The sequence below is a fragment of the Anguilla anguilla genome, chromosome 17 (assembly GCF_013347855.1).
Source record: "Anguilla anguilla isolate fAngAng1 chromosome 17, fAngAng1.pri, whole genome shotgun sequence".
Classification (NCBI taxonomy): Eukaryota; Metazoa; Chordata; class Actinopteri; order Anguilliformes; family Anguillidae; genus Anguilla; species Anguilla anguilla.
This window is the reverse complement of record NC_049217.1, coordinates 7162095-7177901: the sequence shown is the minus strand read 5'-3', so window position 1 is coordinate 7177901 and position 15807 is coordinate 7162095.

Sequence of the window (15807 nt, the reverse complement as noted above, 5' to 3'; positions counted from 1 at the left end):
TGAATTGAGAGAGAGAAAGAAAAAGAGATTGGTAATCTAGAGATGCACATTCATTGGACACTGAAATGTGTTAACACTGTGCTGAAAGACAGATTAAGTGAGAGAGAGAGAGGGAATGAGGGACTGGGGAGACCAGGTTTTCGGGGAGGGGGGGGGGGGGGGGGCGGTATGTCATTGAATGCTTCTCTCAAGCTCCCTTTAGCTACTCCGGGCAAAATGTAAGACCCCACAGGAGGACTGGAGACAGCAGAGAACCAACGAGCTCTGGAGAAAGAGTGTAGAGGCAGCTGAAAACAGCCAAGTGGCAGTTGGGTTGGCAGTGCGGGAGCTCGTTTACAAGTGTGAGCATGAAAGTGAACTCCATAATTCATTGAAGTTATGTTACATTTAAAGATACATTTAAATAATTTCATACACTGGAATAATGTACGTAATGTCTTAAAGCCCCTGTGAGCTTTCCATGAACTAGTCGCCCAAGTAGCTAGCAATCGCGTTACTGTTCTGCAATGTCATCTGGCCTTCAAAGTGCGTCGCAAATTTGCTGCCTTTGGAGGGAGCTCACTTCTAAGGATGCCTTCCAACTGACACACAGCCTTAGTCTCAGATGTGTCCAAAATTCATGTTTTAAATAAAGTTTGAGAGGAAATACAAAATGGCTACCATCATTTCAATTTCAGTAACACCACTTCAGACCAAAATTGTGTCCGCAGATGACAACGGTTCATAAAATTGTTTTTCTTTTTTTTAGAATGTTACAGAGTAAAGACTACACAATCCACAGCAAAACAACAGTCAACACATAACACAACGATGTCTCTGTATCCGCGAGTTATGAGTTCATTGGGCAGATCCATCTCCCATGAGAAACAACACCCATCTCATTAACGGATGGCTTTTTGACCTGAAACAGCCTTTCGGATGTTTTACGCAGCTACTCAAAACGCCACAGTTCACAGACAGCTGTGAGAGTTCTACCTCAGATACCAATAAGAGCTACTCCTAGTTGTTCAGAGTGGAATCTCCACTATCCTCATGGAGACCCTTTGGTACTGTCTCCATGTTGACAAACCTTACTGGAGGGGCGGGACTTTCCGGGTATTGCAAGGCCTTTGGGATACTGTGCAGGGTTCAGGAGGGGAGACCGTTGTGGTTCGGTCCCGCGTTCATGGTGGCCCGCAGACCGCTGGATGGTGCGGAGATCTGTGATCTAATTGGGCCCCTGTCCTCAAAGCTTCCCCTGCATCACTGGAAGGGCTCAGTTCCAGCCGCCGCTGTGTTCACCTGCGAATAGACTCCCCCACTGTATCATAATTACCGGCAGCTGACAGGCAAACAATTCAACGGCTGTCATCGAGCGGTGGAATCCCCAGCAGGGCCTTCTGTGGGCATCCCCTAACTGCACCAGACAAATGCCCGCATTCAGCTTCCTGGGTGAACCACCAGGAGACAAAATAACAGCTGTGGCTCTCTTTAAAATTAACACGAGTGGTTGATTGGAATACCTTTAAAAAAATATATATATGATAATGCGTTGATGTGGAACCAATACTCTGGGAAGAGATAACTGTTTCTGTATGTTTTGTTACTACCATTAAACATTTTGTAATTCACAAATACAGTGCTGACAAAAAGTATTTGCCCCCTTCCGGATTCCCTCTAGACTTGCACATTTTCTCACACTGAATGGTTTCAAATCTTGAGACAATATGTAATATTAGACAAATGGAAAATGAGTAAACACAAAACACATTTTTAAAACTATTATTTCATTTGTTTAATGAAAAAAGTTCACCCATATCACCCATGTGAAAAAGTAATTCCCCTTGTGGTTACTCAATTAACAAACTAACGAAATTGAATAGATAATCAGATTCAGCCGATTAAACACAGCCAGACTTCACTGCAGCCAGCTCTGTTGAATCTAAATCTCAATCACTTGTGAAGTGAAGTAGTCATCGCAATGTTTCTGCAAACACACTATGCCATGGTCAATGAAAATTCCAGAAGAGATGAAAAAAAAGTTGTTGAAATATATCTGGAAAGGGTTACAAGCCATTTCTAAGGTTCTGGGACTCCACAGAACAACAGTGAAAGCCATTGTCTCCAAACGAAAAACACTCGGAACAGCAGAAAATCTTCCCAGGAGTGGCTGACCCGACCAAAATTTCTCCAAGGGCACAACGACAACTCATTCAGGAAGTCACAGAAGATCACAGACGAACATCCAAAGAACTGCAGACCTCTCTAGCCTCAGCTAAGGTTCAGTGTTCATGACTACAAAAATAAGAAAGAGACCGGGCAAAAATTGATTTCATGGAGGAGTAGCAAAGTGGAAACCACTGCTAACCAAAAGAAACATCAATGCTCATCTCACATTTGCAAAAAAGCACCTGGATTATTCCCTAGCCGTTTGGGACCATGTTCTATGGACAGATTAGTTAAAACGGGAACTTTTTGGATGGCATGTTTATACGTTCCCTTGCTTTGTGGAGTCTCTGCCAGTCAGTGTGTGGGCCTACAGGTGAGGCTGACTGAGGGCCTGACTGATGATGTGCACCTGTGTCCACCTGACACCTGGTTTCTCAGTCCTTCTCTCACTACCTTTTTCCTGTGCGTCTTCTTCCAGTTCCACCATTTCACTCTGTTTCTCTCTCTGTTCATCTGTTTCTCTCTGTTTTTCTATTTCTAGGTGTTTGTCTCTGTTTGTCTCTGTATCTCTATTTCTCCCTGTTTCTCTCTGCTCCGCCCCCCCCCCCCCCCCCCCACACATACTTATTTCCACACTGACTGTCGGTCCCTGCCACCTCCAGGCCTCCCTGCCCCCCCCTCTCAGCTGTTGTTCTGCTTGCTGCTCTTTGACCTTTGAGGGTCCAAGGGGGTCGTCCTGTCAGTGTCTACCTCAGGGCGGCTCAATGACATTTAACTCAATATCCCCCGGGGATAGAATTACACTTCCCTGCCTGTGGGTCCCCTCTGTTAATGTAGCACATCGCGCGGCCAGTGCGTTTACCGGCTAGGCCGCCATTAGCATGTTTACCGGCTAGGCCGCCGTTAGTGCGTTTACCGGCTAGGCCGCCGTTAGCGTGTTTACCGGCTAGGCTGCCGTTAGCACGTTTACCGGCTAGGCTGCCGTTAGCACGTTTACCGGCTAGGCCGCCATTAGCGTGTTTACCGGCTAGGCTGCCGTTAGCACGTTTACCGGCTAGGCCGCCATTAGCGTGTTTACCGGCTAGGCCGCCGTTAGCATGTTAACGGCTAGGTTCCCATCTCTCTCCATTTGTAGCACTAAAGCTAACTCTTTGCTGGACCTGCACCCATCTGATCACTATAGATACTGTGTCTTTATCCCTGTGGCAGCCTGTCTCCCCAGAGACAGTGACGGTCCTCAGTGCTCATGGGCGGCCGCATGCTGGGGAGGGCCTGTTGGGGTCTGGGGTCGTCACCGTGTCCCTGAGTCCTCAGGCTAATCTATACCACTGTGTCCGTCAGACTAATCTATACCACTGTGTCCGTCAGACTAATCTATACCACTGTGTCCGTCAGACTAATCTATACCACTGTGTCCGTCAGACTAATCTATACCACTGGGCTTCTAAATCCATTGTGTACCACTGTGGTGCTAAACCTAACCTATACCTCTGTGCTCCTGATATTGGTCTGTGACTCCCAGTGTACCTCTGATTTCAGTCTGTTCCTCCTGGTACTATCTGGTGCTATGTAATGATCCCAACAAAATTTGCAACATCAAGGTAATGGAGTCACTTGGGACAAGTGATCATTGTGCAGTTAGTTTTGGTATATTTTGGCAAATTAACAGGGCCTTTTCTAAAGCCATAATTTTTTTTATTTTAGGTGACCCAATTTTAAATTGTGAATGAGTACAAAAGGGTTATTCTTGAGGCACAGTTTATTTATTCCAAAGGTAAGGAAAAGGAAATTGTAGAAGCAGACTCCCAGTGGATGAACAAAGAGCTAAGAGGCTCTTTGAAAGGCACATTTCTCTAGATGCAAAAAGTAATCCTTTCAATACTGTGGTAAAAGAAGGAAAGTCAAGGAGAATGTATGGTGCATCCGCAATGAAAAAGAAGCATTGCTTTTTAAGAACAAGGATTTTGCTGATGCCTTAAATAGCTACTTTGTTGACAGTTTTATTAGAGAGGATGTAACTAACAGATTGGAAGGCGTATTCAGTACTCAGAATGTCCCAGCAGATATTGATATAGTGGATAAAGAAGTACTGAATAAATTACGTAAACTAAAGACAAGGCCCTGATGGCATGTACCCAAGGGCACTCAAAGAGTTAGATGAGATCATCTTTAAACCACTGGAAGGTATTTTTAGTCTTTAGAAACTGGAGAAATACCGGAGGACTGGAAGCAAGGTAATGTAATACCAATATATAAGAAAGGGGACTGTACTGATCCAGGAAACTACAGGCCTGTCAGTTTAACTTTCATCACATGTAAAGTACAGGTATCTATCATTAGAGACAAGTTAAAATTGTTTCTTGAAAATAAAAACATCCTAAGGGATAGCCAGCATGGTTTTCGCAAAGGAAGGTCATGCCTGACAAACCTGTTGGTATTCTTTGAAGAAGCTGCCAACTATAACAAGGCTCATGATATGTACTTAGATTTCCAAAAAAAGTTTTGTATAAGGTGCCACGTGAGAGACTTATTAGCAAAATGAAGACAGTACGAATTACAAGATATATTTCAGACTGGGTTCAGAACTGGCTACAGGGTAGACCACAAAGAGTAGTAGTAGGAGGGATTTTATCTGAGTATGGTACTGTGGGAAGTGGAGTCCCACAAAGATCGGTGATGGGACCACTGCTCTTCCTCATCTATATCAATGACCTTGACAGGAACATTGAAAGAACATTAGTCAAATTTGCAGATGATACAAAACTGAGAGGCCCAATAGTTTGGAATCTACTTAAGTAATCCAAGAAGATTAAAACAAAATCCAGAAGTAGGTGGAAACTTAGAAAGCAAAATTCAGTCTAGCTATATGGAAAGTTCTGCATGTGGGGAAAAAAGTAATCATAAAATAATCCTGCCTGAAAATTAGGCAGGATTACTTTATGGGAGGAACAAAATGTATGGAATGTGCTCAGTTAGACTTGGAAGTAATGGTTGATCAGAGACATTTAGGTTCTAGGCACTGTGCTGTAGCAGTAATAAAAAAAATGGCCAACAGGATGCTGGGATATATAACCAAAATTATTGAGTATAAATCCAAGGAAGTTAGACTTATCTTATACAAGGCCTGTTTTTGTTGTTATGTTATGTACCTCTCGGTACCTCTCGCTGTATCTCTGATATCGGTCTGTACCTCATGGTGTATCTCTGATATTGGTCTGTACCTCATGGTGTATCTCTAATATTGGTCTGTACCTCATGGTGTGTCTCTGATATTGGTCTGTACCTCTCGCTGTATCTCTGATATCGGTCTGTACCTCATGGTGTATCTCTAATATTGGTCTGTACCTCACGGTGAATCTCTAATATTGGTCTGTAACTCTCAGTGTATCTCTGATATTGGTCTGTAACTCTCGCTGTATCTCTGATATTGGTCTGTACCTCTCACTGTATCTCTGATATTGGTCTGTACCTCATGGTGTGTCTCTGATATTGGTCTGTAACTCTCGGTGTATCTCTGATATTGGTCTGTACCTCATGGTGTATCTCTAATATTGGTCTGTAACTCTCGGTGTATCTCTGATATTGGTCTGTACCTCTCAGTGTATCTCTGATATTGGTCTGTACCTCTCGCTGTATCTCTGATATCGGTCTGTACCTCTCGGTGTATCTCTGATATCGGTCTGTACCTCTCGGTGTATCTCTGATATTGGTCTGTACCTCATGGTATGTCTCTGATATTGGTCTGTACCTCATGGTATGTCTCTGATATCGGTCTGTACCTCATGGTATGTCTCTGATATTGTTCTGTACCTAATGGTGCGTCTCTGATATTGGTCTGTACGTCATGGTGACACAGTGCTGTGCATACCTCTCGACTGAAATTAGTCTTGCCGCTGTACTAATGAATGGAATTTGTTTACGACGTTTTTGCAACAACCTGATTTCGACATCGCCCTCCATCGCCCTGCCAAGGAGGTGACAGGCCAGACACGTTGGTTTCCATGGACACTGGGCCACCCGCTCAACTGCGAGGGCAAACAAAGCATCCTTAGGTTTCACGGCTTTCAAAAAGAATTCAAGCGCTCAGCGTCACTACGAGCGACGTTGCCAAGGGTTTCATTAGTGCTGCCAGTCGTAGTACCAGCAGTGACATTATAATTAGCAGCACTTTAAGTAATACTAGCGGCAGTAGTAAGAGAAGCGGCAGCAGTAGCATTAATATTATTAGTGGCAGAGGCGCGAGTAGTAGCCGCGGTAATTTTAGAAAGAGCGGCTGTGTCCCTTGCGCCCGCCGTTAGCTGCCGCGGGCTATAAATAGCAAGGAGTGACGCAGTGCTGCTGGACCTGGTGCAACTGTCACATTTTTGCGGTTATTTTCGGGGGCATCTGCCTCCCTGGTTCATGCAGTTACACAACGTGGCCGGGGTGTGGGGGGGGGTTGGCAGGGGTCTCAGTAACGGCGTGCCTTTTCGGTTGGGTTGTCCCGGCACGCCTCTGATCCGCTCCTGTGCTGACTGGAAGCCAATGAGCTTTTCCCATTCACAACATTCCTTCCTGCTCCGAACTCCTTCTCCTTTTTCTCACCAGCAACAGTGCATCCCAGAATTCCTCGTTTTCCTTCAGTTAGACGTGAGCTGAAATGTAACGCAGAAATGAGGCAGAAGAAGCAAAAGTAAGATAAATAAATCATGAATCTGTGCAGTCAGGTTAGCGGTAAGCAGGTGAAGAGCTTTTATATGTGACTATGGAGTCCAGTAGGGTCATGGCTACCAGTTCTATTAACATTCCTTTGTTTCTCCACCCAATTACTCCATTTTCCTGCTCCTCCAGTAAGACCCTGATCCCTACCTCTCTCCCTCCCCCCACCTCTCACCCCCATTCCCTGACCCTCACCTCACAAAATGCGTTGTCATTTCTCTCTCTCCCTCTCTCTGACATTTACAACATGTAATGCTGAATATTCCAGTGGTCATCTGCAGCAAAATTATCTGCACAAATAATTAATCTATTTAAAATTTTGAAGCACAATTGTTGCTGAGCAGCTTTTTGAACCTGAAGCCATACCCATACAGATAGCAGTTCTTCTGATCAAAGTCAAACAACTCCCAAAAAAAAAAAAAAAAAATTATATATATATATATATATATATATCATTTTTTAATATTATAAAACCGCTTCTAAACTTGGCACCCAGAGCTTTCCATTATCATATTATCATGGAGACACTCAGAAGGAGGCCCTGGAAACAACTTGCTCCCCCGCCCCCCCTAAGCAGACCACCTAGTACATTCCGGCATTCCTGAACTTAAGAGTGACCCCAGGAGAGAACAGTCATTCCTCTACTTATTTATTACCTTTATTTTCACCCACAGGTCACCTGGAATGTGAGTGCATTACCTTATGATTATTATTGGATATTATGTTCCTCATCTAGAGTAACGCATGGTGCTTACAAACAAATCCTTTCCCTGTTAAAAAACAGTAGTGGCCAATGAGCAGAGAGTTGCTGTATAGTAACATACAGTGTGAAAAGAGTTACACTGAAGAGAGTGGAAAGAGTTACACTGAAATGCCAAGGAATGAGAAACGTCTATAGACTTCATTTTATTGGCAGGATAAAACATTTAGATTTAAGAAACTTAAATTTAACTGTTAGATTTGTAAGTTAAATATTACATTACAAGCATTTAGCAGTTTTTGCATTTTTACATTGGCAGTGTCACACCTGGGACTTGAACCTCCAACCTGTCGGGTACAAGCCAAGTTCCTGACCTATTATACTACTACACTGCCTAAATATACTCAGAAAAAAAGATTTTTCAGAGTATATTTAACCTTCCATCTCCAGCCTTATTAGGAGCTTTAAAGAAGGGTGATGGACAGAACCGGTTGGAGGAAGAGCATTGATGACAGGAAGACAAATGAATGAAAAAAGAGATGGAGGGAGAGGGACACCAAGATGAAGAGATGGAAGCTAAGGGTTAAATATAGTGGGGAAAGGAGAGAGGGAGCTGAAGGAACAGAGAGTGGGGGAGAGGGGGAAAATAGAGAGAAAGAGAGAATGAAAGCAGCCAGTGCAGGCAGTAATATGGTAATAGTGCCTTATGATGAAGTGAATTCGATCTCGGATAAAACGTTCTGTGTGTGCGTTTTGCGTGTACGTCTATTGGAGGTGGCGGGTATAAGTGCAGTGTTTGTAAGTGAGCGCGTGCGTGTGTGTGTGTGTGTGTGTGAGCGCGTGCGTGTGTGTGAGCGCGTGCGTGTGTGTGTGTGTGTGTGTGTGTATGTGTGTGTGTGTGTGTGTAAACCCAGAAATGCGTGTGCTCACATGAACGGCAGCTCTCTGTGCGAGCGTGAGACCTGCGTGCCTGAGCCAATAGAGCGGGCGAGCACCTCGACAGGTGGGCAGATCTGGGTCCTTCAGCGCGGGAGTGCGTGTGCGAGCGCTTGATTTACGGAGTGTTTTTACGTGTGTGTGTGTGTGTGTGTGTGTGTGTTTGTGTGTGTGTGAGAGAGAGAGAGAGAGAGAGAGAGAGAGATAGAGACTGAGAGGGGACAGAGCAGGAGAGAGACACAGAGAAAGAGATGACAGAGGGGACAGAGGGAAGCAGAGAGAGAGAGACTCTGAGAGGGTGTGATTGTGAGGGGGGGAGAGAGAGAGAGAGAGAGAGAGAGAAAGAGATACTGTGAGAGGGTGCGATTGTGAGGGGGGAGAGGGAGAGAGAGAGAGAGAGACTGTGAGAGGATGCGATTGTGATGGGTGAGTGGGGAGAGACAGAGAGAGAGGTGACAGGGGAGAGAGAGAACGACAAATTTACATTAAAATTCCAATTAGAATTTGGCTTAAACTATTTGAATCAGTAATTGAACCGATTGCCCTATATGGCAGTGAAGTGTGGGGTCCACTTTCAAATCAAAACTTTGCAAAATGGGACAAACACCCTATTGAAACCCTGCATGCAGAGTTCTGCAAGAACATCTTGCATATACAAAGAAAAACAACAAACAATGCATGCAGGGCAGAATTAGGCCAATATCCATTACTAATCAGAATTCAAAAGAGGGCAATAAAATTTTGGAAACATTTAAAAAATAGTGACCCCCACTCGTACCATTTACAAAGCCCTGAAATGCCAAGAGTTGAGCAAAGAAAAGAGTCCCCTCTATCAGCTGGTCCTGACACTTAGTTCACTCACCAGTACTAACAACCCACAGCCTCAGGACCAGCACATTGATACAAAATCAATTAGAGTCAACCAAATTATAACCTATCAAAAGCAAAATTACATCACCTATTGGGACACACAGTGTTATCTGGCCTTAAATAGACAGTACACCCTGGCAGACTATCTGACCAAGGTGACTGATATAAAATTGAGAACCACCTTGACAAAGTACAGCCTCAGTGAGCACAGCCTGGCCATTGAGACAGGTCGCCACCGCAAATCATGGCTACCTGTCGAAGAAAGGCTGGCCAACACTGCTCTCTGAGGGAGGTGGAGACAGAGCTGCACTTCACAACCAACTGTGAAAAATATAAAGAAATCAGAAAAATCTACTTCCCTAAATTTAACCGGTTCTGCCCATTTTTCAACAACCTTCCTGACCAAGAAAAACTAAAACTACTCCTGGGGGAAAAAGCGGAGTGCTCTACACTTGCAGCGCAGTTTCTTGCTGCCTGCCACAGTCTGAGGGACAGTGAGTGATGGAATACAACCATAACACCACACCTATTTACCTATACACAAACATTTACACACGCACACACACACACACATGCGTACACACACAGAAATACATCTGTTATTGTGTTACTGTTCCTACGTTATGCTGATTATTTTTATTTATTGTTATTGCAACTTTTTACTGATAGTTATTGTTACTGTTTATTGTTACTTCTATTGTTTTTATTTTATTACTAATTATTATTATTAATATTATTATTATAATTAAAAAATATATATATATACATTGCTTTACCTTACAAGCTTTAGCAATACAAATGTACAAATTTGTCATGCCAATAAAGCGAATTGAATTGAATTGAATTGAATTGAATTGAGAGAGAGAGAGGGAGAGAGAGAGAGAGAGACTCAGTGAACACAACCTGGCTATCGTAGACACCGGCAGACCTGGCTGCCCAGAGAGGACAGGTTGTGCTCACTTTGTGACATTGAAGAGGTGGAGACAGAGCTTCATTTCCTCACAAAATGTGAGAAATACAGAGAGACAAGGTCACTGTTCTTCCTCAAAATGAAATAAATCGGCCCACAATTTGAGGTGCACTCAGAGACAGAGAAGCTGCCATTCCTTTTGGGAGAAAGAAGGGAATGTGTGGATTTGGCAGCACAATACATTGCCACTTGCCACAAATTGAGGGACAGGGAGTAACATTGACACCAAAAAAGTAAAGTTATTATAGTTCATTGACATTTTGTATACGTTATCTTCCAGATGTAGAATTTTATTTCTGTGGTCTGGATTTTATATTTATTCTGTTTATTGTAGTTAAATTGTTATTGCCTGTCTGTTATGTTTGTCACGTGAGTGTATGCTTTGGCAATGTAAGTGTACCCTTAACATGCCAATAAAGCTTATTGAATTGAATTGAATTTAATTGAAATTGAGAGAGAGAGAGGGAGAGAGAGAGAGAGAGAGAGGGAGAGGGAGAGGGAGAGAGAGAGGCAGGTGCGTGACAGGTGTTGTGCAGGAATGGCGTTAAGCTCTCAGGACTGTCTCCAGTTCCGACGGCATAAAGCAGGAGCTCCCGCTCGCCTGTTCTCTTAAAGGGCCGGCGCGCAGCGGCAAACGCTGCGGGCAGAATAGGCCACCGCATTTTACTGCGGCGGCCCGTGATTGGCGGGGAAGGGACATGTGATGCGACACGAACCCGAGCCAGCAGGTTTACCGAAGCCTAGCTGAGAATGCTCCTCCAGGAATGCGAGCAGAAAATAGTCTGTCCTTTCACGGCATGTACACGTTTTTTGTTGCCGCTTGTAAAAGATTAAACTCGACTAATTGCGGCCGTGAATATAACACCCGGCATGTTCCTTAGGTTAGAGGAACGGAGAGCCGTGTAAAGCTGTGAAGCAAACGCATGCATGCACACTATGACCATAACTAACCACAGCAGGCGTTGTGGAAACACATGCATGTACAGTATGACCATAACTAACCACAGCAGGCTTTGTGGAAACACATGCACGCACATTATGATCATAACTAACCACAGCACGAGGGCGAGAGGGAGGGACGGAGGATGAGAGAGAGGGAGAGCTGGAGGTTGAGAGAGCGGGAAGAATGGAGGATGAGAGAGAGAGAGGGGTTATCGGCTGAGGGCGAGCGAGGGTGACACAGAGAGGGGGATCGGTAAGGAAATAAACGGGCAGAGAAGAAGCGGGCTGCTCGCGAAGCGCGAGGGCGAAATAGTCAGCGCCGCACACGCGCCGTGTTCTCTGGGCCCGGCTGACAGCACCAGCTGTTAACACAGAGGGTTGTCCTTGGGTATTTTTGTAAAAGGAGAATAGGGGAAGAGGGCCAGCAGGAGAGGGGGAGAGAGGAGGGGAAAAGGATATCCCAGAGAAGACTGAAGGATAAGTGGGGGGGGGTGTGTGTGGGAGGTGTTGCTCCCCCCCCCCCCCCCCCCCCCCCCCTCTCGGCGGTGTTACCTCTCTTCCTCCCTCTCTGTCCCGGCGGCTATTTTTAACGGGAGCTCGGCGGTGCAGCGGTCCCCCTCTGGACCCCGCCAGCCCCTAGCCTTACAAGGCCCAGCACTGGTCCGGTTGCCTGGCGACCAGCCCCCACCCCCACCCCCCCTCGTGTTTTTTAGCTAGCCATCCACATCTCCTGTTGTGACCACTGTTGCCGATATCGCCGTCTCCGCCATTATGGCTGCTAACGATATAACCCTGATCGATGAACCCGTTATCTCTGTCCACCTATGAAAATGACCCATTTACATTGTTTGGTCGAACCCTAGCATTAGTATTGCTGTTGTCGATTATACAGTCAGTCACTTGTGACCGTCAGTCAATCAGCAGTTTACTTTGGTGGCGATGAAAACGAATCCTGTAAGTGCGCGGCGTTGTCCTTGTGCCATATAACTGTGACATCAACAACATCCTGGAAAGTGTCCGCAGCAGTACTCTCACCACGTGAAAGCGGTTCGCAAATGGTGTTTTCCACTTGCACACAGTCTGGTTCCTCTGGCCCCAGGAGGTATTTGCATGCTAGTTTGCTTTTGATTTTAGCAGGGAAAAGAGAGAGGAAGTGAAAGAGAGATGGATGATGGAAGGAGAGAGGAGACACAAGGAACAGCTGTGAGTTTGAGAAAAAGATCAAAAGAAAGAACGACAGAAAGAAAAGAGAGAGAGAGAGTAGGGGTAGAAGGAGCAAATGATAGAGACACAGAAGCAACAGAGTAAAAAATGGTGAAAAGAGGCATAAAAGGGAAAGAAATGCATAATTCATGAGAGTGATAATACCATGGGGACTTCTTGCTTCTGCTGAAGTGGGCACTGACACCACAACTACATGACAACTGAAGGGAAAACAGTCAAAGACTATGAGAAGAACGAGGGAACTAAGACAGTGTACACATGTTAAAAAAAAAAACAGGAACAGAAGTGGAAGGAGGGAAAGGGGAGAAGGGATATGGGGGTGGTGGGGGGTTGGGGGGGGGGTTAAGAAGGTTCCGGTATATTTAGAATGGAAACGCATACTGAGGGAGTCTGTGACAGGTGCCTGTGGAGAGGGAGAGAGAGAGAGAGAGAGAGAGAGAGAGAGAGAGAGAGAGAGAGAGAGAACGCGAGAGAGAGAGAGAGAGAAAGAGAGAGAGAGAGAGACAAATGGACATGGACAGGCGAGGATAAACACATGCTCTGACACAGGCTGCACAATTATTTTACTCAGAGTATTTTAAGCACCTTAGAAGGCACCTTACCTGGAACACTGACTATGCTGAAGGATCAATCAGTAGCATCAGCTGAGCTGGTTGACTAGAGCCGCTGGTACTGCTGGATCAGGCTAACGGGCTAACAGATCTCTCAGAGTACGCCACAGAGAGTAAACTAGGGTCGCTGGTACTGCTGGATCAGGCTAACGGGCTAACAGATCTCTCAGAGTACGCCACAGAGAGTAAACTAGGGCCGCGGGTGCCACTGGATCAGGCTAACGGGCTGACAGATCTCTTAGAGTACGCCACAGAGAGTAAACTAGGGTTGCTGGTACCGCTGGATCAGGCTAACGGGCTAACAGATCTCTTAGGGTACGCCACAGAGAGTAAACTAGGGTTGCTGGTACCGCTGGATCAGGCTAACGGGCTAACAGATCTCTTAGAGTACACCACAGAGAGTAAACTAGGGCCGCTGGTACTGCTGGATCAGGCTAACGGGCTAACAGATCTCTTAGGGTACGCCACAGAGAGTAAACTAGGGTCGCTGGTACCGCTGGATCAGGCTAACGGGCTCACAGATCTCTTAGGGTACGCCACAGAGAGTAAACTAGGGTCGCTGGTACCGCTGGATCAGGCTAACGGGCTAACAGATCTCTTAAGGTACGCCACAGAGAGTAAACTAGAGTCGCTGGTACCGCTGGATCAGGCTAATGGGCTAACAGATCTCTTGGGGTACGCCACAGAGAGTAAGCTAGGGCTGCTGGCACCGCTGGATCAGGCTAACGGGCTAACAGATCTCTTGGGGTACGCCACAGAGAGTAAGCTAGGGCTGCTGGCACTGCTGGATCAGGCTAACGGGCTCAGAGATCTCTTAGGGTACGCCACAGATAGTAAACTAGCTAACGGGCTGACAGATCTCTTAGTACGTGTCACAGGCAGTAAACCACAACCACTGGCCCATCATGAGGCGAACTTCAGCAGCTCTGTCCCACATTAAAGAGCGCAGCGTGGGGAGAGATTAAAATGATGTGTTTGTCTCTCTGTTTACGTGCGCGTGTCGCACACAATCCCGGTCAGGGCATTTTAACTATTTTTCTAATAATAATTACAGGCTCCCAGTTGTCTCCTATTGAGTTACAGCGAGAGAGAGGCTCTGTCAGGATCCATCTGCTGTCAGCATGTGTGAGAATGAGAGGCAGGGAGAGTACAAGTGCGGCTGTGGAGGGGAGAGAACCTAAGAACAGACAAAGCTGTGTGTGTGTGTGTGCGTACGCGTGTGTCTGTGTCTGTTTGTGTTTGTGTGTGTGTGCGTGTGTGTGTATACGTGTGTGTTTGTGTTCGTGTATGTGTGTGTGTGGTGTGTGTGTGCGCATGTGTGTTTGTGTTTGTGTATGTGTGTGTGTGGTGTGTGTGTGCGTGTGCGTGCATGTGTATGTGTGTATGTATGTGTGTGTGTGTGCGTGTGTGCGTGTGTATGTGTGTGTGTGCATGCGAGCCTAAAAATCTGTTTGTGTTCATACAGATGCTGTGTCCAGTTTATTTATTGATTGATTTATTTGCTACCACATCAAAGGGGGACGGGGGGCTTATGGTGTGGGGGTCCTGGCTTAGACAGACAGACTTTATTATAATTTGTTTTGCTTGGTTCCTGAGGTTACATTTGCATTACCATTACATTCTGGCTGAAGCTCCTCCTCTTTAAAGCAGAATCAAGGGACGCATTCCAAGGTCTATATTTCTACTCATGGTAGTGCTCACCGCAGCAGTGTACACCTGACTAGATACACGTTCCATTCTATTCTCATGCTAAGAGTGGTGAACTTAAATAGCCTTGCTGCCACGGACTTTTAAAAAGTAAGACAAATGATCTTGGAGGACTCCGAATTGCAGTATTGCAGCTCTTAAATGTTTGCTGTTATTTGAAGTCTGACTATCGAAACACCATATCTTAAAAAATGCTTGAAAAGAGTGCACTTATAAACACTGACAGTTTTTAACCATTTCGGGATGCATAATCAGCCATTCATTGCACTCCAGTAAGACACAGACATTAATGAGAAATGGCAACTGTTCTCTGAGTGATTGAACCAGATGATGCTGTTGTGCTATTGATGGACACCTAAACTCATATATCACATCAAGGTAAAGTCTTCCTGAACCCACCTTCTCATATGCCTTGCATTATTTTGCTTAGGAACCAACACACGTCCTTTCTTCAGTGGTGGAAGGCTCTCCTGCAATGGAGTCCACAGCCACAGGCTTTCCAGGGGAAATTCTCCTCAAGCGCCGACCCCGAATTAAACCGTGACCCTTGTTCCTCCAGTTAGCAGTAAGCATCATAATTTTCTTTGCTAATCTGTGGGGCACGTCCACATTTTGCCACTGCCATTTACAACAGAAGCCTATTGGCCACACGTGTACATCATGTTTTCACTGTGCTGATTACCTTTAAAAGTTCAGTCACTTCACTATCCATAAAGAATTATTTAGCAATGATGAAAGAAAGATTAGATCATTATTAAAGAGAGATTTGAAAATGATCTACGGAGAATTTTGATATTGATTAAAGAAAGATTTGATAATAAAGAGTAATTTGATTAAATAGAATTTAATAGATTTCATAATGATTAAAGAGAGAGTTGTTGGAGGGTTTTTTAGAGCCAGTTTTCAGAATTTTTATATTATTCCACTAGGTCTACCAAAATGTTAAAAAAGGTTTTTTAAAAGACAAAAACTACAAAACATTCTTAAAAGATGTAATAAAC